Source organism: Chaetodon trifascialis, chromosome 3 (assembly GCF_039877785.1).
Source record: "Chaetodon trifascialis isolate fChaTrf1 chromosome 3, fChaTrf1.hap1, whole genome shotgun sequence".
NCBI lineage: Eukaryota > Metazoa > Chordata > Actinopteri > Chaetodontiformes > Chaetodontidae > Chaetodon > Chaetodon trifascialis.
This window is the reverse complement of record NC_092058.1, coordinates 26,707,104-26,731,049: the sequence shown is the minus strand read 5'-3', so window position 1 is coordinate 26,731,049 and position 23,946 is coordinate 26,707,104. Positions and strand designations below refer to the sequence as shown.

The following is a 23,946-nucleotide window of genomic DNA, read 5'->3' as shown; positions in this document are numbered from 1 at the left end:
GTATACACACACACACACACACACACACACACACACACACACACACACACACATATTGAGAACACAAGCATGTCCAACACATTTCGGTCACACACTTCCAGGTTCCACCACACACAACAACGCCACAAATAATAGATTAAAAGCAGACAAAGTGGAAGTCACAGGATGGAATGACCCAGCGAGGACTGAAGAATTAGAAAGTGTGACGCTGATTCATTCTCATGCTTTCACGGTCAGCGGCGAATGAATTAATACGGATGAGGGACATTTTTGCCGTATGATCACAGGCTCTGTTTCTGATCAAAAGACCATTTGTGTTGGCAGCTGTAGTAAATTGGAGCTAGTTATTCTGAAAAAAGTCATATGTCAGGGGTCATTTCTAATCCCAGTTATGTGTTTGGGGTGAATGGGGGCACATCTACTCATACACACCGCCCCGACGGTTAACGCATGAGCAGCGGTAAAACAAGCAAAAAAAAGGTATGTGTCAGATTGACAAGGAAGCGCTATCTATTTAAATGTAATAAAATTAGACACCAGGCCTGATTTTACATGAGAGGAGAGGCAAAGCTGTGCAATTAATGCCACAGCAGAGATGTCTTCTTCTACTTTTTCTTTTTCAGGTAAAAATTTGGAACCATGTCAGAGCATCGGTGGGTATTACGAACATAAACCTGATGATGTACTCGTCCTAGCTGTGGTAGTAAAATCTATGGGAGCTAAGCCTCTTAACAAAGACCCCATTTACACCCACCCATACAACTTCACAAAATGGGATCAGATACATCATCTGGATAATAAATGATCTTGTCTTGCTTTTGCATTTGCACTTTGTGTTCGTCATGCGTTCTTGTTGTCCTCATTGAGATCAGATCTGCCGTCCAGTGATGGCACAGTTGAGGCATTTGAGGTGGCGGCAAATCAGCCAGAGACTCCCTTAAACAAATCTCAGAGTTTTGTGAGTTGTTGAGCGGGTGAAAACCTCATAAACTTTGTACTTTGTACATTAACTTTGTACTCTTAATTGTGTGCCCCTTCTTGTACACCCTGTAAACATAATTCATGAAGTTATTCCTTTCTTTGTAAAAAACATATTGGGCGCTATTTTCTATTCCGCCGCTGGCGCAGTGGAGGGGTGGCGCAAAGTCAGGGCTGCTTCGCCAATGGGGCGTGGCGGTGCAGACTTTTCATATTTTCGTGCGCTGCGCTGCCGGCGCAACTACTCCCCCTTCTCATCTCAGTCCCACCCAGTGGCGCAACTCGGAAGGAGGGAGGGGAGAAGGCGTGGAGTGGGTTTGACACAGTCGAGTCCAATCTTCACCAATCACAGCAGCTCCTCGCCTCACCTTTAAAAACGCCGCTGGCGAGGCGCATGGCAAGTTTCAAGGATGACTGAGACCGCACAGGAAAGTGTCCGATGCCCAAACTTCTCCCAGGAGGAGACTGACATCACTCATGTCTAAATATGAGGTCCTTAGATGGTAAATCCTCGGCCTCCTCCTCATCCTCCTCAAAGCAATGATGTACTCCATCTTTGCAGATAACGTTAAGCATTACAATGATAACATTTGTATTTGGAATGAAATGACGTGGGTAATAGCGGACAATGATCATCACTTCCGTTTTTTCATGTGTCTGTCTCTCTCTGTCTCTCAGTGCTCTGAGATAGATGCAGTATATCTGTAGGATGTCACGGCTGTTTCGCGACGTTAACCAATTAGTTCGCATCCCTGTTTCACCTGTGTACATTCGGTCAGGGTGAGTGACCATTACGCGTGCCGAACGCGCTTGTGATGTAGTCAGATGAGATACTGATATAAATATATAAATTTAGGTCTGACTGTATGTGCTGACTCAGACAGTTGCATTGAATCGTGGATGTTGCTAATTATTGATCGCAGTGAAATTCCAGACACTGTGGTCTTGGTGACGTGGGCACACAACTCCGCCAGTTTACGTAAATCCACTTGCCCGGCGGTGCGCCAGTGGCACACAGAGTTGACCAGGTCTGGGGTGGCAAGCTTTCAGCGTACTTTTACACCGCAAATGGACCGAAAATCCAAATCCGCCGGCTGATCATGCCAACACCTCCCCCTGCTGCGCCGCAATGCCCATCCTGGCATACCTCTGTGCACCTCGGTTTACCAAAATATCAAGTGTGCCGCGCGCCTTCCTGCGCTGCACGAAAACACCACTGCGCGGGGTGCGCACCCTGCGACCCACCAGCGGCGGGGACAAAAATAGAGTCCATAGTCTCATGACACTTTGGACCGAGCACTAGCTTGGAGGTGATTTCAGCTGACTTCACTGAAGTACGTGGTCCTGCTGCCATATTTATTCATTAAGCTGCTGCCTAGCTATTTCTTAAACATACTAAATACAGACAATAGTGTCATCTGCTGTCCTGGTTAAAAGCTAGCTGTCCTCTGCTAATCACTCAGGGTCACAGGGGACTGAGGATTTTGTCAATATTGCTCAGATTTTCTATTTTCTTAATTTCACTGAAAAGTGCACTGATGATAATGGTGTACATTTAGGGCTGGGGATTATTAATGAGGGATCACTGATGCTTTTTTTAAACCATTCCTTCCTGCAATATTATGTCTGGCTAAACTGATCTGATGTAGTTTGAAAAGACCTTACAGTGAACAAACTGTGTGTGACTCACCCCTGACCACAGAGATGGGCTCATTTTCTTAAACAAAACCACTGAGACTTAACTCTGTTGTCAGAAGATCAGGGCCGACAATTTCATCTCGATAAGGTTTGTTCTAGACTGCAGCCCTGCTCACTGATACAGGAATGAGTCATTATTTGTTTGAAGCTCTCTCTCTGTTTTTTGTCACATAACTGACATCAGTTTGGACTTTTGTTCAAGAGCAAACTCACTATTGTTTATGCAGGAAAAGCAGGAAATAACGTTTGAATGCTGAAATGATTCCTGATTATGAGCATCACTTGACTTCAGTCAAAGCACCTTGACTTGTGCTCTGCACGACAGCTCTTTGCTCTGTGCTCTACCGACTGACAGAGAAGTCAGGCTTGTGGTTTCTGTTTTGTTCATCTCTTCATGCGGTGTGGTTTAGTTTCTACAGAACTGATAAATGCAAAGAGCAACGTTATGTTGTGTCAGCTCTGGTTTCCCTTTTGACATTAATCTAGCATCTAATAGACACAACTGCAGTCCACACACACACACACACACACACACACACACACACACACACACACACACACACACACACAGACAGAGGTTCAAATGCTCCAAAGCAAGAGGTATTTTTAGGGCTTTTCACAGCCCATGGTTCAAACTGTGCATCCACAGCATATGAGGCTATGTATTTAACTGTGGGACACATATTTATAAAGTAGCGCGTGATTTTGCTTCTCACCTAAAAATACACAATGGTTATATTTTCTCCTCTTTGTCTTAAAGGACAGGATGATTTGGAGAGCAGCTGGAGCAGCATGTGCAAAGCAGAGGGATGAACTGGAAGTGAGGCCGTGGTCTTCACGTTTCTGCTCATCCAGTACAAGTGGCACAACTATTTGAGCGGGCTTTATCAACACAGAAACATCACCGCACAGACGAGGACTTTTAAGTCATATGTGAACGACTCAGAGGACTATGTTGAGTCATTTTCCCAGTCTACAGGTGCAAGACTGGAGGTAAGTGCACAGTTCAGAGGTCACAGCCTCTCCAGACAGCAATGACTGCAGCTGCTGTGCCGCTTTAATGCTGTGCTTTCAAGCTCAGATTGTTTGCGATTTTCAGTGGAATTAGTGTCAACAAGATACAATACAGGACAAGTTGCCCTGGTTACACGTACATGGCTCAGTTTTTGTTATTACTGTACGTGTCTGTCTCTATCGCCGCAGGACCATTTTAGTAAGGGGTGCCAAAAAAACCAAAAGAGCACACCAAACACACAACTATCAGACAAATAACAAAATATATAGCACAGCAATGGCCGCCTGTCAGCCCAAAAAAATGACAATATGAAAGCAGCATACCATTTATACAAGTTACAGGGAGGCACTCATCAACACAGACAGCCAACATAACATGGGACACAAGAAAGTACTGCAGAGAAGTGTGAGAACAGCTGCGCTGCAGGCCCTGAGACATTCAGACAGAGAGTCATATAAACGTACAGTCATTGGTCACGTGGTCATTTGTCCGTAAAGGTAAAATCAAATTGACTACACACTGACTGAATACACCATTAAAATACAGGTTAAAGCACTCCTCATTATGAATCAGTAGTAGAATAACATTTTGTTAATTGGTCATTCATTCTGATAATTCATCTGTGCATGTACTTAATTTGAACAGAACTTTGACTCCTGATAGCTTACCTTATGGTATGGTATTACAACGTTTACTGAATTCAAGGATCTGAATACATCTTCAACTAATGCTGTCCTCTATGAAAATGTTCTATAGCAAAAAACAAACAAACAAAAAAAACAACTGATAGCTGCTAAGATTTCCGGCTTCTCGGTTTATAAATAATGTCAAAGCACACTTTATGCGGCCATGTGTCTTAGATACAGTAACAGTAATCGGCTGTGTTTCCGTCCTGCTCCACTAGACTTCACAAGCCTCTCACTCTCTGTCTCTGACCACTCTCGCTCTCTCAGAGCCTTTCTAAATAAGATGTATAAATAGGCTGATGACACAAGTGCACCCTTCACAAAGACACCAAGGAGAGAGAAAAGAGAGGAGAACAGGACTCTGGCTTTAGTCACGGCCGCTTTATTCTTCTTCTTTTCAGAAGCGCAGGTTAAAAGGCAGCCATTTTTCTTTTCATGCCTCCCTCCCTCTCATCCCTCTTTCTCTCTCCCTCTCTCCCCCTCTCGTTCTCTGAAACAGGTCGTCTATTGTGGCGGCTACCGAAAGGCTACTGTGGCATTTATCAGAGAGGAGGAGGAGGAGGAGGAGGGGGGAGAAGACAAAACACACTCCCAATAAAGAGATAGAACAAGAGAAAGGGAAGAAAGGATGTGTATGAAGGCCACTTTTTTTTTTTTTTCTATTCCTTCACAAAGCCCCCCACCTCCACCCCCTTTCCACCCCCTGCTCCTTCAGGCTAGCTCAAACAAAGGAGGCCCGACTCTCACAATGTGCTCTCTGCTTTAGCCCGGCACACTTTATATCCTCACTCCATTCACTGCCGCTTCTTGAGAGCACCCACGTGTGCGCAACGTATGTGTGTGTGCGTGCGTGTGTGCTTTATGGAGTTTGTAATGGTGGTAGTGGGGGTCTATGTTTGCTGAGGGTCTTATGGACCAAGGGGCCAGGGCTCTGAGGTGTTACTATGGAAACGCCTTTGAGCAGTAAGGAGCACAACAGGTGATTCTGCTGAGGGCCTGTTCGTCTCAGCATTGAGACTGCAGGAGGTCTGTGTGTTTCTGTGTTTCTGTGTGCGTGTGTGTGTGTGCATGTTGTCTCACAAGTATAGCCGCTTATGCTACAAACTACTTAGTGCCATAGGTCTTAACCAGCTCCAATAAGCTGGAGATCATGTCTGAAATTGCTGGCTGACCGCTGTAATGACATGTGTGGCTGGCTCCGCACACGCGTTCAGCCTACAGACCCGATAACACAGCTGATGTATCTGGATAGTGTCTGAAAATAGGAAAATGTAGGAGGAACACTGATGGAAATTGTTTTGTTTTGGTGAATTTGTTCGCACTGACAAAAGAGACGATGTCAAAAGCCAGAAATGGCGGCCCAAGAGACGAGAAGAAAGAGGAGCGCAGGGCCCCAAGCTAGAAAGAATGCACCATAAACTACTGAGGGAATCAGTGAAAATATATATTTAAAACAGCTGTGATGGATATTTTGTAATAACGTGCTGTATGTATGCTGTTCTGATTCACATGAAAGCACACGACTGGAGACTGATAACTGGCTAAATAGGTGAGAAAAAATATATGGAATTTGGAATTCATATTGGAACACTTTCCTCCGTTCTACAACATCATCGCCTTTTTAAAGACAACAAATGGAATAACAGCTCATGCAGAACACTGTGTTTCCCGTTGTCTTCATGTCTTAGGTGAGGAGGACTGGCTGAAGGTTCAAAGATGGCTGAAGACCAGGCTGATTTTCTTGTGTCCGTTTGACCACCAGCTCATTTTCAAAGGATAAGGCTGGAGATTTCTGTTTTTCTTCTTGTGAAAAGACCAAGAAAAAGAAAAACCAACAATGACTTGATCCTACTAAGACTACTCCACAGACCTCCATTGTTGACCAAAAACTATTAAAAACACATCAGTGAGCCTCTCCGGCACTGGGTGACATGCTCTTTCATCACCACACAGTGTAGTTTATTTTGACTGAGTCCCATAAACACCGTCCTGCTGTCATGAATACTCACAGGAGCACCAAACATGGATTAATCTGCATCTGAAAATAGTACCAACCAAATACACTATTTCACTGCTGTTTCAGTAATGTTTGCTAAAAACTTCAGTGCCCAGCAGTTTGACAGAAACTATATATTTGTGAGCCCTCTCTAAAGATCTGGATCTTCAGTGGGGACATGTGGGCTTGAGGTTGGGTGCTGCAGACGCTAATAGAGATTATTAGTGTATTGTTCGCTCGGCTCAGCTGTGCATTTAGTAACAAAGAGAAAGAAGGTGGCAGTCATGTTTATTGCGGGTCGTCATTCAGAACTATGAGTCTGGAGATTGTACTTCAACAACAAGAGCCACTGAAGTGAATGATGTCCTCTTTGTGACTGATTAAACATAAGATGTAAACAATATAAAGTGCATTCTGTGAGGCTGGCAGAGGCTGCAAGATGAGTTCAATTACATTTCTAATGATGAAAATACATTGGTTACACTTCTTCGTTTCAATTTTGGTGCCTTCTCCTGTTAAACACTACTAAATATGACATAGTGTTTTAGAATTTGGGAAGAAAGTTCACCATTCTTTGCACAGCGTGCAGGGGTCTTTGTTTTTAGAGGTGAAAGGCTGATAAAGCAATCCACATACTGAAATTTATCTGGGTGGTTTCTCCTTCAATTGTGTTACACTTCAGCAAATGATAAAGCCAAGACACATGAAAAAGAATTAAAACGTGGAAAAAAAAAATCCTTATCAGAAGGAACAACAGTGAGCGGCCAAGACGCAGCAAGCAGAGGAAGTGTAACAAGAAAACCGAGGGTTTAAAACTAACATACGTAGCAGGAAAGTGATATTTGCTCATCTACGGCTGCACCACTGCCACAATCTCGACCATCCAACTGAAAGAGATGCCAAACACCAAAATGCACCATGGTCATAGAGACGTGAGATCAGACATGTTTCAAATGTCTGCACACACACCGCAAATGTTAGAGTCGAACAAGCAACAAACTTTTACAAAGCAGTCACATACTGTAGTTTTAGATGTCACTGATCTTTAAAGTAAATGTAAATCACGCCACATCACGCTAACAAGCACACAGTCTGTACGTACACATGCACACACAAACGCACCTACCAAACAGCTATAGAGTGGGAGTCTTGTGTTTTTCAGTATTTTTTTAAGCTACTTAAGGTTTCAAATGATGACAGAGGCACAGTGTCTGAGTCCAGGGGGAAAAGTCATGTAAATGAACCAGGAAACTGCAATGTTTGTATTTGTGTGCGCAGAGCTCAGGTATCAATACAGTGTTTGTGAGATTCTTGTGATTGGCGCAGAAATAAACAAATCGTGTGGAAAAAGGATAGCCAACGAGCTGATCATACCTTTACCTTCAGCCACGGAGAACAAAATAACATCTGTTTGCGCGCTCTTCTCTGAGGCAATGCAAATCTGTTGGTTAACAGAAAAAGGAGTAAAAAGGAGCTGCAACATATCAAAAGGTGTAAAACGTCAAACTGTCTCTAAATTTCATCAGTTTATGTGTTAATCTTACTTAGGATATCATTATTATGCCTCCATCTAACTCAATCTCATTTTTTCCATTTAAGCTCCACGTTCATCCTGATCATAGCAACACAAAATAGTCTTTTCTCCCTCTAAACGCTCTTTAAATTAAGAGGCAGAACTTCATGGTCACATATAAATCTGCTCTTTAATGCCTTCTGTGCTAAACCATACAGGGCCGTTATGTGACTAGCATAATGGGAACAGTGACACAAAAGAAACCTGTAGTTATGGTACTGTGACAAACATCACAACTTGAAAAAACCCACATACTTCCAAACAAAAGCTTCCCTCTCAACTCTACATTTAATGAAACACACCTTACTCCTGTAGGAGCTTGCATTTTCACATTGCGTGCTGAATGAAGGCTCGTGCATTTAAAACAGGCGTGCACACACACGCACATGCATGCACGCAGAGAAAAGTTCAGAAAACTCAAGTGTTTTTTTCTTCTTTCAGGGATTAGAAAGTGTTCGAAAGTGGTATGAGAAACGCAAGGCTGCAGTTCAAGGATGCTTCCGTTCTTTCTTCTTCAAAACTGATTTACAGCTGTTGATAAATAGCCTGCCACGGCTGAAAGCGCGGGCTTTAGTCCTGCATTATTAGTGCGTTATTATGAGCTTATGACAGCATTCATGGACGAGTGAGTGCACATTCAAAGCACAGCTGGCAGAATGCAAATGCACTTTGCAACGGCAAGTGCATGACAGAATGAGATCTTACCAATAGTTATTTCAAATCCCTTTTTAATCTTCAGCTCCGCATAATAGAAACCTAAACATGTGAATACTACATTACTGCTTTCACACACACACTAAGACAAAAAAACAAAGCCGTGAAAACAAAGACGTGAAAAGCCCACAAGATGTTTAACCTTGCGAGCAGAGGCAAACAAATCTCGCTCACATTATTGAGGCTTGTTAAAGACTTTGCTGCACGTAAAGCAGGAATCTTACCTTGAAGGTGTGTGTAGATGCTTACAGTGTGTGTGCAGCTGCTGTTGTCTCTAGGTGTCTCTGAGAGTAGCCCACCATCGGTTTAAGACTTTATCACCGCCCAGCCCGAGCCGCGGTGTGTACAGTTGTGTGTGTAGAAGTGTGTGTTTCCTATGAAGTTGACATCTTTTTTCTCCCCCTACCAAGGCAACAGGTGCAAAGTGTCTTTAAAAAGTCCTGCGAAGAATGAAGAGAGGAGGTGTAGAGATGAGGCAACAGGAATCAAAGAACCTCTCCACCTTTGTGTTTCCTTCACAAAGAGATGATTTCTAAGAGCTTCTCCTGACACGCTTAACATCTCCGCTTATAATTACTGCTCTCTCACCCCGTTTGCTTCAAAGATTAAAAAAAAGAAAAAAAAATGAAGACGAGGTGCATCTTGGCACTTAAAGGATGACCAAGACATTCTCACATCAGCCGGTTCTTACAAAAAGGACCATTTTCTCTGCTCTTACACTCAATGTACTGGATTCTGTCTTTGTGATAGTGACATACAGAAACACTAAAGACTACATGTTCAGGGGTTATATGCCTCTCGTGAAGAGACCAGGCTGTTACATGCATGCAAAAGAGGACATGGTGAGGTACAGAAACTGATTGTGCTATCACGCTCTAATCAAGGATGTAGTGAAGAATTAACTTGAATAATCTCCACTTTCTACTTTATAGGTCACAGAATAGGAGAGAGTCACCTTTACCACCTATGAAGCCCGAATAGAAACATGAATTCATAGAGTTTAAAATCATAATTGACACCGCAATGAGTTGCATCAAACTACTGTCACCGCCTCCACAGCATCTCTAAGTAACAGACCATCACACCATCATCATCTTTTTGTCAATAAACTATCATAGGATAGCAAAAACATCCATCACCATTTCCCAGACCTGAAGGTGACATACTGAAAGTTTTGCCTGGCCAACGGTCCAAAGCACAAAGATATTGTGTTTGCAATCATATAAGACAAAGAAAGCCAGAGAAGGTTCACATTTGTTAAGCTGAAACTAGAGAATTTCTACCAATTTTCTTGAATAATAAGGTTGACTGACCAAAAGTCAAAAGTTGCAGATCAATTTTCAGTTGATCAATTAATCAACTAATCCCAATGCATTCATTTTAATGTTGATGGTCTGCAGAAAAAGATATTTTTCCCTTGTTACCAGCACACTGTCTACCAAAAAAACTTTTTTCTATTTGAAAAAGTAAAGTAACATCACCAGATTTTAAGTATTGCAAAACCTTCTCATTTGTCAAATGGAGTTGGACAAGGACACTTTTAAAAGTGCAATAATGTGCAGAAAATGGTGAGAGATGACTTTTGGTCAACTCATTGAATTGACTTCTAACTTACTGCCTTCACTTTTTGCTACATATATAGTTTTGGAAACTCATACCTGTTTCTGCATCTTAACTGGATACTACTCATGCTCTTTTGTAGCTTGTGAGTCGTCCTTGCCTGTGCACAGGTCTGGTTTGTATTTAGCATAGTGACCATCTTCCTGCCCTGCTCTCTCAAGTGCCTTTCACATTCGCACTGCAACCCTGAACATATCTAGACAGCAGAGCTGCATGCGAGAACGCAAATGTCTGAATCAGGTGGATGAGACATTAAAGTGACTTTACCCTGCAGGCTCCCTGGTACAAAGTCTGTGTAATATCCAATTGAGCCCATGTGTACAGCAGGTCATTGTCTGGAGTAAGGCTGCAAGAAATATTATTTCAGCATTAGCATCACAGTGTGCACATGGGCAAATTCGCTCAAACATGTCATGCTACAACTTTGTTGCTGCTGCATAGCAAAGGAAAACTTGCAAGCGTCTCATTTATTTTGACTAATTTACAAGAAACGTCCATCTGATATTACAAACCATAACTTAGTGTGATTTAAGGGTTCTTGCATACACAGTGTTTGATCAGTTCCCAGTGTGCTCTGATGAATGGGTGCACTTCATCAATTTATCAACCAACCAAAGCAGTCCCCACTAGTCGCCATCTACAACCTGAAAATGAGGGCTGCCTGTTCGGGCTGTTTGATAAACTGATCGAGTGTGTGTGGAGTCTGCGTATCACCGGCCTGTAAACATGCACAGATGATGTTGCCTGGATGCTCGAGGCAGGAGTGAATGTATTCCTGTTATCAGCGGCACCTGTTACCAGCCCAGGTGCTGGTTAAGAGTCAAAAAGTTAGTGTAACAGGGCTACTCTGTGCCCTCATGGAGGAAACGCTTAACACACACAACACACATACTCTCACAAGGCACATAGATAAACCTGTTGTTTCAGTTTGAGATTTCTAAAAACCTAATACAGACTGGGAGGTCTGCATTTCTTCTGCCACACAGAAAAGCATGCTGTTGAACATAGTTAGGTGAAGTTCATTAAGAAAAGTGTTGTTTTTCCCCAAACAAACAACTACGACTATTTTGATCCTTGATTAATCTGTTGATCATTACTTCAATTAATTGACATTAATTGAATAAAAATGAAATGCTACATTTAAGTTTTTTCCAGCATTTCAATGCACAATGCTTTTTCAAACAACTTGGGAAGGCAAGTAGAGACAAGGTCACTACAACACAAAGTTCAATAAATGGGCACTGGGAATGCAGCCACGCAGTGAGGGAAAGGAAATATAACTAATGCGTATTTGATCAGATCTTGCTCAACTTTCTGTTGGAAAGAAATTCTCATGGAAGGCATTTCAATGCAGTACGTTTGTTTTTAAATTAGAACCTGTAATTTTTGAATTCTTACCCCAGAGACAAAGCAGATCATATCATTCATCATGTGAGCTACACAAGGCACGGCATTGGCTGGCTTACTAGCCCCAGCGCTGTGCCTCGAGTTTAATGGATTTAATAGGTTGTTAATATATGACGTCACGTCACTCTTTTGTTGTGGTGCGAACTGCACATGGAAGCAGGAAGTGATTTTCTGCATAGGAGGCAAAATGCTGACGTTTTGCGTCATTTACGGTTGCTCAAAGCGAGCAAACAGAGAAACCAAGAGGAGCTTTTATCAAGTACCAAAAGTTGTTGTTCATAACAATGAAAAATCCAAGAAATTGACCAAAAAATGCCAGAAAAAATGTCTTGCTAGCTTAATCTGCAGGACAAGAAAAGCTACGCACCCTTGAATAACGAAACAACAACCTTGGTATCGAGGTCGTGGACCCAACGGCTAACAAGAAAGTGGTACGCCTCCATACTTCTGTTTGCTTTCAGAGTATAACAATGCCAACAGGTCATTGGTTATTTCCACCTGTCAGTAACAGCAAATCTTTCAGCTGAGTTGAAAAATCGCTCCTCTTCATATCGTAAAGGTCACATCCAACATTTGTTCTGATTTTCTGTTTACACCTCTCTCTTGCAACTTAATCTAAACTAGCCCAGTGAGAACTGTCCTTCATCTCATCCATGGCAGTTTTCACTTCCTGCCCTCCATGTGAATTTAACATCACGTGACTGCAAACAACCTACTGATTAGTTGTTTCAGCCCCATTTGTGTGCTATATGTGTGAAATGGAAACTCCAGACAATAACCAGACCTAATTCTCCAGACAGGGGAGAAAGCTACTGACGTTACATTAGGTCAGACTCAAAGTTTGGTTTTGACACCTTGTAAATGTTAACTTGTTAATAGCAATCAGCAGTGAAATTAGTGCCGATCAGGTCTGTGTCTCTTGGTCAGATTCGGGGCTACCATTACTCAGTTCTGCATATAGGGGTTCCAGCTTTCAAATCAGAGGCGACTCCAGTTCAGTTCTGGATAGTATGTTTCTGTGTCTTTTGGAGTTCGGACACAAATTTTTGGACCCATGAAAACCTGTGTCTTAAAAAAAGATTTTAATCCAAGCAAAAGCTGGTTAAATGAAATGAAAATTCATTGAGCACTCCATCAGGGCCGGGAAATTTGATTGAACTCATCAAAACAATAATTGAATGTTGTTTCCCCCCCCCAATGGTAATATAACGTAAATCGCAATAAGGCAAATGTATGTAAGATCAGGGCTGCAACTAATATTTATTTTCATTATTGACTAAATTGTCAGTTATATTAAGGTAAAAATGCCAGAAATCAGTGAAAAATGTTGAGAAGTTGACGTATTCTTATGTTACTTATTGTCTATAATTGAGAAAGGCAGCAAATTCCACCATGGAGAAGACAGATCTATGGAATCATTCTGAAAAAAAAAAAAAGAGTGAAGTGATGAATCAATAATCAAAACTGTTGCTGATTATCAACCAGTCAATTCATTGTTTCAATAACTCATTTTGTCAATTTTGTATTTACCACTTCATCAGTCATTAATTTGTAAAGCAAACCATGAATCCTCTCCCAGCTCTACACTCAGTCTCTCTTTTTGGTGGTAGCTCATTAAACAAGCAGTGAAAAGAATAAAATGCATGAGATAAATGATGAAAAGTGTTAATGCTGAAGTTTCAGTCAGAGGCGAGGCGTGTGGATGAAACTGTTGGCCTGTTTATCAGTCAGTCAACCAGCTGAGTGTTTTAATGTTCACGGTTCTTGTGATTCCTCCAAAGGAGACAATGCACCCAGAGGGTTTTATTTAAAGAGATCATAAGGCTTCCCCGAACCCAGCATTGTTCTTTGTCATTGGCTTGGCCTCACACTGCGCTAAAGCAGAGGCTGAGGAGTACGCACACACACACAGACACACCATTCTCCATTGTGGTGTTTCTCTGTGGACTCGTGGTTCAATAGGATTTGGAAAACAATGTCCAGAGGATATAGGAGGTCAGGAGGAGAGAGGGGAAGAAACCTTTGTCTGTTCTGCTGCCCTTATGGAGATGTCTGATGTATAGGACATGGTGCACACGTGCACACACTCACAAACACACACACACACACACACACACACACACACATACACTTCAAACACTGGCACAAACAAACTATTTAGAGAGCAATGCGCCAAATTCAAAAGTCCAACGCAGGTATGAAAAATATGTAAACAATAACACATGGCGAGGTGGAGTCCATTATTTTCTACATCAGAACGCTGTGGAGTGCATTATGGCCATCATAACATGGCTGCTGCAAAACACAGTCATCCACTTGTTGTAAACCTGAGGCTGGGTTAGTTTGTCACGGCCAAGGTTTATGCCCCTCATGTATTGCCATTACAGCCCATTGGATTATTGAGGCCAATACTGCTATCAATATTTGGGAGTTTCAGACATCCAATAAAGATATATGGATTCATTTTAATCAATTAAAATGAACAATTTCAATACAGATCCTTTACGTTTGTATTTGTTTTTATTGTGACCAAGACATACAAATCAGAACATGTAACGGTGGAAAAATCCTTGCGTCAATGCTCTCTGGAAAATAAGCTATGTTGTGGTGACACTGTTCCCAAATGACATGATTTGACATGTCTGCAATTTCTTGACGCCTTTCAGCGAACATATACACTAATACTGATATATCTGCAGTGAACGGAGGTCAGCCTGATTGATTTATCAGTATAGCTCTAATTCAAGTCACAAAGCTAAGCATCCAATCTTCCAGAGGGTTGTTCAACAATGGAAGGTATTTCCAGATTGACTCCTCTAACATATGTCTGTGCTCAAGCAAAATAACAGCGCTTTGTTTTTGTCAATGGTCACATGGAGTTTAATATACCTTTATTCTGGTAGAAAACAGTGGTTACACAGTTGACTACCTTGAAGTAGATATATTATTATCATATTCTGTGGCTATGATGTGAGACATGATAGCGCTCAACCCAGCTGACAGAGACAGTCACCTTTCGTCCTAAATGAACCCATTCACCTGCAAACACAAAGCTCCAAAGGTGAGGGGGGTGGGGGGTTAAGGGTGAAATGCCAAACCACTCCTAGAGATTATGTTGTGTGTGTGTCAGACAGAAAGGAGAGGTGTATAGTATATACTACAATGTGACAGTGACAGCAGACTCTTTGCTTTACATCTGCACTGCTCAGCCAAAGAGCATGATGGGAGCGTGTCCATGCAAGTTGCATGGTAGAGAGATGCAGCATTACTGTCCTTCTAATTAGCTTACGAAAGAAAGAAAGAAAGAAAGAAAGAAAGAAAGAAAGAAAGAAAGAAAGAAAGAAAAGGAGTGGGTCCAGCGGTAGGGGGTGTGAAGATGGGAGCAAAGAGTGAATGAGGAAATAAAGGAGATTGACGGAAAGAAAGGTCAGGGACTCCCCACTGACGGACAGCTTTGTATGCAGCCAACCACTGTAAAGACGAGCACGCACACACGCGTGCACACCCGCACAGATCTACAACTTCACTGTTCAGAAGGACTCCCGCTGTGGCAGAATGCCCACAAGCTTTTACATACTTTGTTCTCTGCACTGAGAGCGAGACGTAACCTCTGAACTGCTCCCAGACCTGCTGTCCATCCGTCTGCAAGCAGAGTTCACACTAAGGGTCTTCTAAACCCAGACAACCTCACTACTGATCCATGAACACCACTGAGTATTGTTTCTGACCATTTTCACATGCCCCCAGGACCCCTGCGTGTTCTCAAAGGTCCCTTGGGTGGGAGCCCAGGTACCACTGACTGTCACCACTTCATCCTGAGCCTCATAGAAAGTGCATTTCTAAACTGACAACTGACAAGATGCAATTATTCTTTAAAAATGTGCCCAGCAGAACAACTTCACGCCATTCTGGAGCTTGAAGTTCTAATTACTGCGACGCTCTCCTCAACATCAGCACATCAGCTGAAGTGAACATGAAAAAGAAGGTGTTGAAGTCTTTGGGAAAATGTTGACTCCTGTGCCTACTCTCAGTGAACCTGCTGATATCTGCTCATTTGCATCTGCCAACAGAACTGAATTCATCATCATCCTCATCGCCATCACCATCATCTCCCCCCACTAGATAATTGTGTAAGCTGGCAGCCGTGCAGTGCAGTGCAGCATTGTCAGCCTCTCATTTCTGGCACATTCAGAGGAAAAAATAAAGATGTCACAAGAGAGAGTCAAAGAGCGGATGGAGGACAGCAGAGACGACTTGGATGGTTCAGATCATAATGAACTGGATAATATGAAGAAAAAAATAAAGTTTTTGGAAGTTGTAAACTCATGGCTGAGGTGGAATTTGACAACAATGTCTATTTTAAGCTGATAAGTTCGATCACATCCAACAACAAACACAGATCCACACCTGACATTTGAGAGGCGTTTGGAAGTTTTCAAGCAAATGTTACGTGACGCAAAGACTTCCAGCGGGTCGAAATACGCACAGAGATTCACAGCAGCTACAGGATGAGTTCATGACAAAGCTTCGGTGTGACACGAAACGCGTTTCAGGCGCGTTGACACCGATCGAGCCTTCACTCACCAGTCCCGGTGCGCCCTGAGCTCTCCGCGAGAAAAAAAGAAAACTTCCGTCCTCCTCCTCTTCCTCTCCCGCGTTAATTCCTCACCGCATTCAAAGCACGGTGTTTTGGGACAGACGCTGCTCGCTCCGGTCCGCCACAGCGCAGAGAGCCGGTCGGTGGTGGTGGTGGTGGTGGGGGTGGATGTTGGTGAGGTGACGGCCGGGACTGAAGGGAGAGGCGGAATACTGCTGCGGTGCGTAACGTGAAATGTTTTGGAACCGGAGAGCGCAGTCCTGCTCTCACTCACTCACTCACTTACTCACTCACTCACTCCCGGGGACTTTCTGTCGGCGGCTCTGGCTCCAGCGCTCACCGTCCGCAGCGCCCTGCCGCTCACCTCCCACTTAAAGGGAGAGGGACTGATTTCCAGGTGGTGGCGGCGGTGGTGACAGACAGGGAATGAAAACCGAAACGATCATCTGTCAGTGGCTCCTTGTCATATGAGTACTCAGATCGAACAGCCTATTGATCACTGTTTATTGCTTTGTTCCCATCAGCTGACAGCCTCTTGTCCTCCTTTAGATCCATATTCAATCCAATATGCTCACAGTATGCTTACTTCACTTCAGGCTGCTGCCAACGCGGATCGTGTTTTACAACTTCCTTTGTGCCCAATAAGACAGCCACGGATGATTGTTTGCAAAATCGAATTATTTGCTGATAATTTTTTCAACTAATCCATAAATTGCTTTATTCATGAAACGTCTGAAAATAATGAGAAATGAAGCAATCACAAGTTTCCAGGTTTCCAAAGGTGACGTCTTCAAATGTTGTAGGGACTGTATGAAAATTGTAGGAGGGGTGATCACAATTTATTGCAAATATTTAGATTTTTTTAAAATTTTTTGCATTCTAAATGAATGAATACTCCCAAAATGATATATATGAACATTAGAGAGTAGCAGCCATAGGCCTACAGGACGTCCTTTGTTATGTGGTTAACGTTGTGAAACGGTTGCAGTTTGCTTAGGTTTAGGCACCAAAACTACCTGGTTAGGTTGAGGAAAAGATCATGGTTTGGATTACAAATGTTACTGTTATGTACTTAAGCATGCTGCATAAGTTCAACCTTGACTTTCGCTTTGACACTGGACACAAAAAGTAGTCCCCTGAGTAAAAGTCCTGTGTTTGACACATCCATCCACACCACCTTCCTCCATATGCGAACGTACGACACCTGACATCCTCGTTTGCTCCCGTCATAATTACTTCGGCCACTAGAGGCCATGGCCTAACGACAGAGACACATTTTACTGTCTGCTCTTTCACAGTTAATCACTTCACTTTGAACGTAAACATTTTCTCGTAACACAAGAGATTAGTGTTTAGCTCAAGAAAGTGGCTGTGCTAACATGACACGTGTTGACATGACATGGTGACACATGTTGTCATCATCTTAAATTTGCCTCCTTTAGTTATCTATTGTTAAAGGATTTTTACCAACTCAACACTTCTAGAATATTTTTAAAGCTGATGTTGTCTTGATTTTTAAAAAGGTGAAAAATAAGATTTAGTCCCCCTCCCCCCTCCCCCCTCCCCACCCCACTCATTTTTATACAGTCCTTTGTTAGTCTTGTCTGAAAAAGAGCCAAAAACTGAAAAATATTCAGTCAGCAATGATGTAAAACAGAGAAAGGCAGAAAATCGTCACAATGAAGAAGCTGGAATTAGTAAATGAATTTAACGATGAATCGATTATCAAAGTTATTTGTTTTCTGTTGATCAGCTGATTGATTGATCAGCTAATGGCTTCATCTCTTGTAACTAATTAACCTGTTATAAGTATATTACAAAAAAGTTTTCCAATTTACCCACAGTGCTTTGTATTCTCTGCAGACACTCGTGGTTTTACTTTTGAGACGTTCACCAGCAAAACATCTGCTGCCACCCAAGTATTACAGAGATGAGCAGAATTTCATTTGTGCTGCTTAAAGCAACAAAATAAATTACATTTGACAAACTCAACAACATCGTGTATCTGCAGCAAAAACATTCCATAATTCACAAACTCCAAACTTGTTTGTGACCTTGTTCACACAAAAATATTCTTAATTCTCTTTTTCTAACACAAAAGTGGCAAGTTGATCCAGAGTAATAATTTTTCTGCAAAAGGAAAGCTGCAAGATGCTTTTGAGTTTTTCAAAGATCGTTTAATGTCTTGAACACCACAAGTTCTATCTCACCTCTGTTTTTTACCAGTATGTATGTATTCAACACAGCATTTCATATTCAAAGCCAAGCCACACTAGTTGTGTTATATTTCTTATTTCATTGGTTGTATCTTTGAAAACAATAAGATCTTTGGAACACTGGATTTCGAAATAAAATTCTACAGATTTAAATTTCTAAACCTCAAGCTGTGTCCACAACAGGGTGGACAAAGTAGGAACACAGTGTTTTCAGAGGGTTTTACAACTATATAAGCTTGCCAGTCATGATAAGATAATACTAAAACACTCTAAAGTACAAAGAAGTTATATCAATGTGTTGGGTTTTCTGTTGAAACAGGTCCAACTATGCTGGAAGGCAATTGTGTATATAGGTGTTCCAAACGGCTGCATTCGAAGGTGGAGTGCAAAGCCGACATCAGTGAGGGAGGGGTGCAATTAAATATGGGGATAACACATTTTCAGACAGCTGAAAGGCCTCCTGAAAGGCTGTCATAGTGCTACAGCTCAGTCATTCATACGGAAAGTGACAGAAATAGTGTAACGAATGCAAAAAGAGAGCTTCAGTTCAAACCCTGCTTACTTTTCCACCTCCACACCTGGCCAATCACTGTGTAACGTGAATGTCAGATGGATGGATTTTGGTGGGGGAGGGGGTTAGGGTTAGGGGATGCTTCAGAATATGAGGTCATACTGAAGATGCACTGCTAGGGAGCTCAAGTACCCATTTCATGGGATCTTTGAAGCTTGTCCTTGTACTCCTCCTCCTCCTCCCCTAATGGCGGCTATAGGAAACAATACAATGATACCTACAGTATTACTGCAACCATCAGTGGTCCAGTCACTCAACTTGGTTCCATCTCCTCTGATCATTTACTTTGTGATTCAGTATTAATGAAACAGTAGTTGTTGTCATTGATGAATGGTCTTTCTGTTGATCAGATTTCTTTTCATAAATGAGGATTCGTCACAGCAGAAACAGAAAAATGTAGTATGACAACACCTTTCTGAGCTGTTTCCTAACATTACTGCAAAGTGGAAGCGTTGCACTGTCCATCACTGTGAAAACTCATTTCCAAAAACTCTCAGTTTTTAGCAGTGCAAAATGCTGCCAAAAGCCAAAACTGTGACTAAAAGATACCTTTGAAATGTATGTGCATTAGTGTGTACATCTTGTACAGTAAGCTTGTCTTATTTGCATCTGTGTGAATAACGCTGGCAGTGACAGAAGCCAAGAAGAAAAACAAGCTCACAGAATGTCAGAAAAATGTGACTGAAGAAGTGAAGACCTTGTCTCAAGAAAGAAAGAAAGAAAGAAAGAAAGAAAGAAAGAAAGAAAGAAAGAAAGAAAGAAAGAATTGGTGAGGTCATGGGAGTGCACACGGTGAGGAGAAGATAAAAGGAGGCGCGGCTCTATAGGGACAGAGAGAGATAGAGAAAGAAAGAGGGACAAAGAGAGGAGGAGAGAGAATGAAAGAGAGGGAGAGGACGAGGTAGAGAGAGCCTGGCTCTGTATTGGGGGAGCTGATGTGCCATTTCTAATCCCTCCTGTTCGTGGCTTTGTGCCGTGGCCCAGCAGGAAGTGGGAGCTGGGCAGACAACAATTAACAAAAGAGCTGTGAAGAATACAATTAGCCATCAATGGCCAACCACAGGCCTTTGTGCCTGTCACCATGGAGACGGCACAACACCACTATACCAAGATTACAAAACCCTTTTCTACACTTCTCCTTTTTTTTCTCTCCATCTCCCCTTTTCTCTTTTTCCATTTACCTTTTTTCCACTTTTTTTCTCTTTTCTTCTGCTTTCAAACTTATGTTCAGTTTTTCTCTTCGGTTCATCTTTGCAGTCTTTTTCACTGTGATCCACACACATAGGCACACTTATATGTGCTGCTATACATGCAAACACTGGGTTCATGCGCTCTGTGAAGCTACATGCTGTCTTTGTGTTGTGATGCCCTGGCTTCTTAAATTTGTCATGACTCACTGCCTGGAGATTCAAGCACTAAATAAACCTCTCTACACCCTCCAATAAGATAAGCTGACCCCTCATTAGCAAGGAGTTCTGTTTTATTTTGTTCAGGCGGTCCTACGCAGTAATGTTACATTTAACAGCTGTATTTCTACATGACTGCAACCTTCACCTGAAAGCTGCAGTTTGACCTGACCTGTGGCTGTGAGAGCTGTGAGAGGTAAGTGCCCCCCCCCCCCCCCCCCCATCAGTCCATAAAGACTGTTGGATGTCATTTGCTTTTCTCTGAGTCTTTCCAAGCCTTTTTAACACATGGTTAATGATGTAAAACAGTCACAGTTTGGTGAGGTTTAGACACCAAAACTACTGGTTAGGTTTAGGAAAAGGTCGTTCACTCTTAGTTTCTCACTGGACATGAACCCTGGTCTCCTGGTTGAAAGCCATGTGTTTGTTTGAGTCATCCATCTACCCGACCTTCCTCCATTTGTGGTGAGTCTCACACAGATGCTCAAGGGTACGTTGTGCAGTCAATATTTGATGTTCTGGAAATAAGACCAGACTGACACTCTACAGTCAGTTAGCATTTTATTAGCTTCCACTGCCAAAAAGTAATACAACTAAAAGTGAGTGTGTGTGTGTGTGTGTGTGTGTGTGTGTGTGTGTGTGTGTGTGTGTGTGTGTGTGTGTGTGTGACTGACTGACAAAAATGTGCTTTTGGTTAATTTTTCGCGATTTAATTTTGTTCATTATGTTAGTCAACAAAACCTGTGACTGACAACGTTATTCTGCTGCATGGCACTGCCTGTGGTGCATTGAGGTAGTAGTTTAATCATTGTAATGTTCTTTTACACAGTTCCAGATACTTGTTACCTGGAACATGTTAAAAAAAAAACAAAAAAAAAAACAGCCATGTAAAAAACGTTGAGCACCGCAGTGTTTGCACTGCTCTGTGGTCAGTGTAGCAGCTTCAGAGACATGTTGTTAGCTTGCTTTTGTAGAAATGTAGGCGTGCTGTCTGCGTGTTTTGTAGTTTGTCCCAGATGTTTTGTTTATGCTTTCTGCCTAATTCTCAGAGCACTGTGGAATCTCAGGTGGCAATACTGACAGAGACAGAATGGGACTGGATGAAAGATTTTGTTTTAGTCTTGGTTACACTGTGAAAAAAGAACTTAATTTTCAGTCACATCACAACACAGTCAGACAAACTGACGACTTTATGGAAGCTGGTGAAGAGAAGGACTACTGTGTCCCTACATACAGACATCTGCAACTGAATCAGGCACTGAAGGCTGAGAGTTTTTGTTTTCTGGTAATACAAGCATTATTGTGAGGTTGTTGTCCAGTAGAAAGGTGCTGAATCAATACAGTGGTCATAATTTCTTGTACTGTGAATAGCTAAGCAAGTGAGAGATGACCTGATTTCCAAATGGCATGAAGTCAATGATGACACATTTCTTCAAAATTTCAAGGTTACTTTTTTATTTCAATCTTTTTCATTTTTAGAATAACAAAGAAGGAAAACAACCCGAAGCAAAAGTTCCATACTCCCTGCATGGTCAGTACAGTAACATTCCCTTTGGCATGTATCATAGCTTGTAAAGGCTTTTTGTAGCCAGCTAAGGCTCTTTCAGTTCTTGTTTGTGGGATTTTCGCCCATTCTTCCTGCAAAAAGGCTTCTAGCTCTGTGAGATTCTTGGGTCATCTTACATGCATTGCTCTTTTTGGCTCTATGTATAGATTTTCAATGATGTTTAGGTATGGAGTCTGTGAGGACCATCGCAAAACCTTCAGTTTGTGCCTCTAGAGGTAGTCCATTGAGGATTTGAGGTGTGTCTAGGATTATTATCCCCATTGTAGAAGCCATCCTCTTTTCATCTTCAGCTTTGTTTTTACAGACGATGTGATGCTTGTTGTAAAATTTTGCTGGTATTTAATTGAACCCATTCCTCTCTCCACCACTGAAATGCTCCCTGTGCCCACTGTCTGCAAAAAAAGTCCAAAACATGATCAATCCACCTCGTCCTAACAGCTGGAGAGAAGAACAGTCCACCACTACTGTGCAAAATGTTCATGAAGGTTTTTTGCAGTCAAACAGGGGATCTGATTTGCCTTTTTCTACCAAAGCCCTGAGCAGTTCTCTTTGAAAATTTTCTTGGTCCTCCAGATCTCAACTTGCCCTCCACTGTTCCCTCCATTTCTTAATTATGTTACAAACTGAGAAAACAATTACTTGAAAAATCTTCTTATTGCCTTGTCCTGCTTTGTGGGCATCACTTATTTTCATTTTCAGAGTGCTGGGCAGCTGTTTAGAGGAGTCCTTGGCTGCTGATTGTTGGGACAATGTTAGTGAGTGTAGTGACAAGTGTTAGTATTAGTACCTTTGAAATTTGCATCACTTGGCATTTCCTAATGATGATTCTGAATAAACCATAGCTCTAACTAAGGTCTGAGACCACAGTAAAAATCTGAGGGTTCAAATCTGTGACCAAACTTTCGAGGTGCTCCTTTTTTTTTGTTTCACTCTAAACTTGTACAAATCAAAAATAATGCAGTTATCTTGCTCAAAATGTCATCATTAACTTTATGCCTTTTGGAGATTAGTCCATCCTCTACTTACTTAACTATTCACATTAACATAAAGTTTGCCCAGGGGCGCTTAAACGTTTTCATGCAACTCTATCTATAATTTCCAAATTCTATTATACATTTTGGACAAAGCCAGACACACACACACACACACACACACACACACACACACACACACACACACACACACACACACACACACACACACACACACCTCTTTTGCACAAAGTTTGATTATGGTTACAGCTGTAGAGACGGCATATTTCCCATCATGCCGTGCTGGGCTGTGTAGTTTGTTAAGTTTGCTTTTTTATATTCCAAAAAGCAAATGCACTTAATAACACTGGTGTTTATACAGTAGTATTTGTCATGTGTGTGTTCAGAACTTGGTGGTTTATGTTGGTAGTTTAGCATTCGGCTGGTATGTTTCTGTACCAGCCACCAACATTTCTGACACCAGCTGTATTTTTCAGTCAAATTTTTTTTTATTTTTACTTCTTAAATCTTGTAAACAACATATTATATTACTTTCTTGTCAAGAAAAAGTAATGTATTACTGTAATGCCAACACCATAATTGATTATAACACACTTCCCAGACTGAGCAGTTGAAAGCTGCTAATAATGATGTGGTCAGTAATGTTGATGACCTTAACCTCTACTTTCTGCTTCACTATGTGAAGGACGCACTACTTCCACTGGTACTGAACGTTGTACAGGATGTCAAAATCATGAGGTGTAGAATCACCCAGTATGGACGTAATTCTTAAGTATTATCTTTGAAAACATAATATTCCTTCTTTGTTTCCTTCTTACAACTTTCTAAGAAAAAAAATAGGTCTGAAAAGACTTGATCCTCTGTAAACAACAAAGGGATGTATATGATATTTTTTTTACAACGATTAATT

The 23,946-nt window shown here is 41.8% G+C and overlaps 1 protein-coding gene across 3 annotated transcripts in view; it reads right to left on the bottom strand.

The window, feature by feature from the left end:
* The window catches only part of sox13 (SRY-box transcription factor 13), a 45,724-nt gene extending 29,287 nt beyond the window's left edge, over positions 1-16,437 (bottom strand). For 2 of the 3 annotated variants that reach the window (XM_070959123.1, XM_070959125.1), the window contains exon 1: positions 16,272-16,437. The gene's annotated coding sequence lies outside the window, so the exon portion shown is untranslated. Of the gene's footprint in view, positions 1-8,884; positions 8,915-16,271 lie in introns of those variants that run through there. The other variant, XM_070959124.1, reaches the window with a different exon arrangement.
* Positions 16,438-23,946: the final 7,509 nt, after the last annotated feature.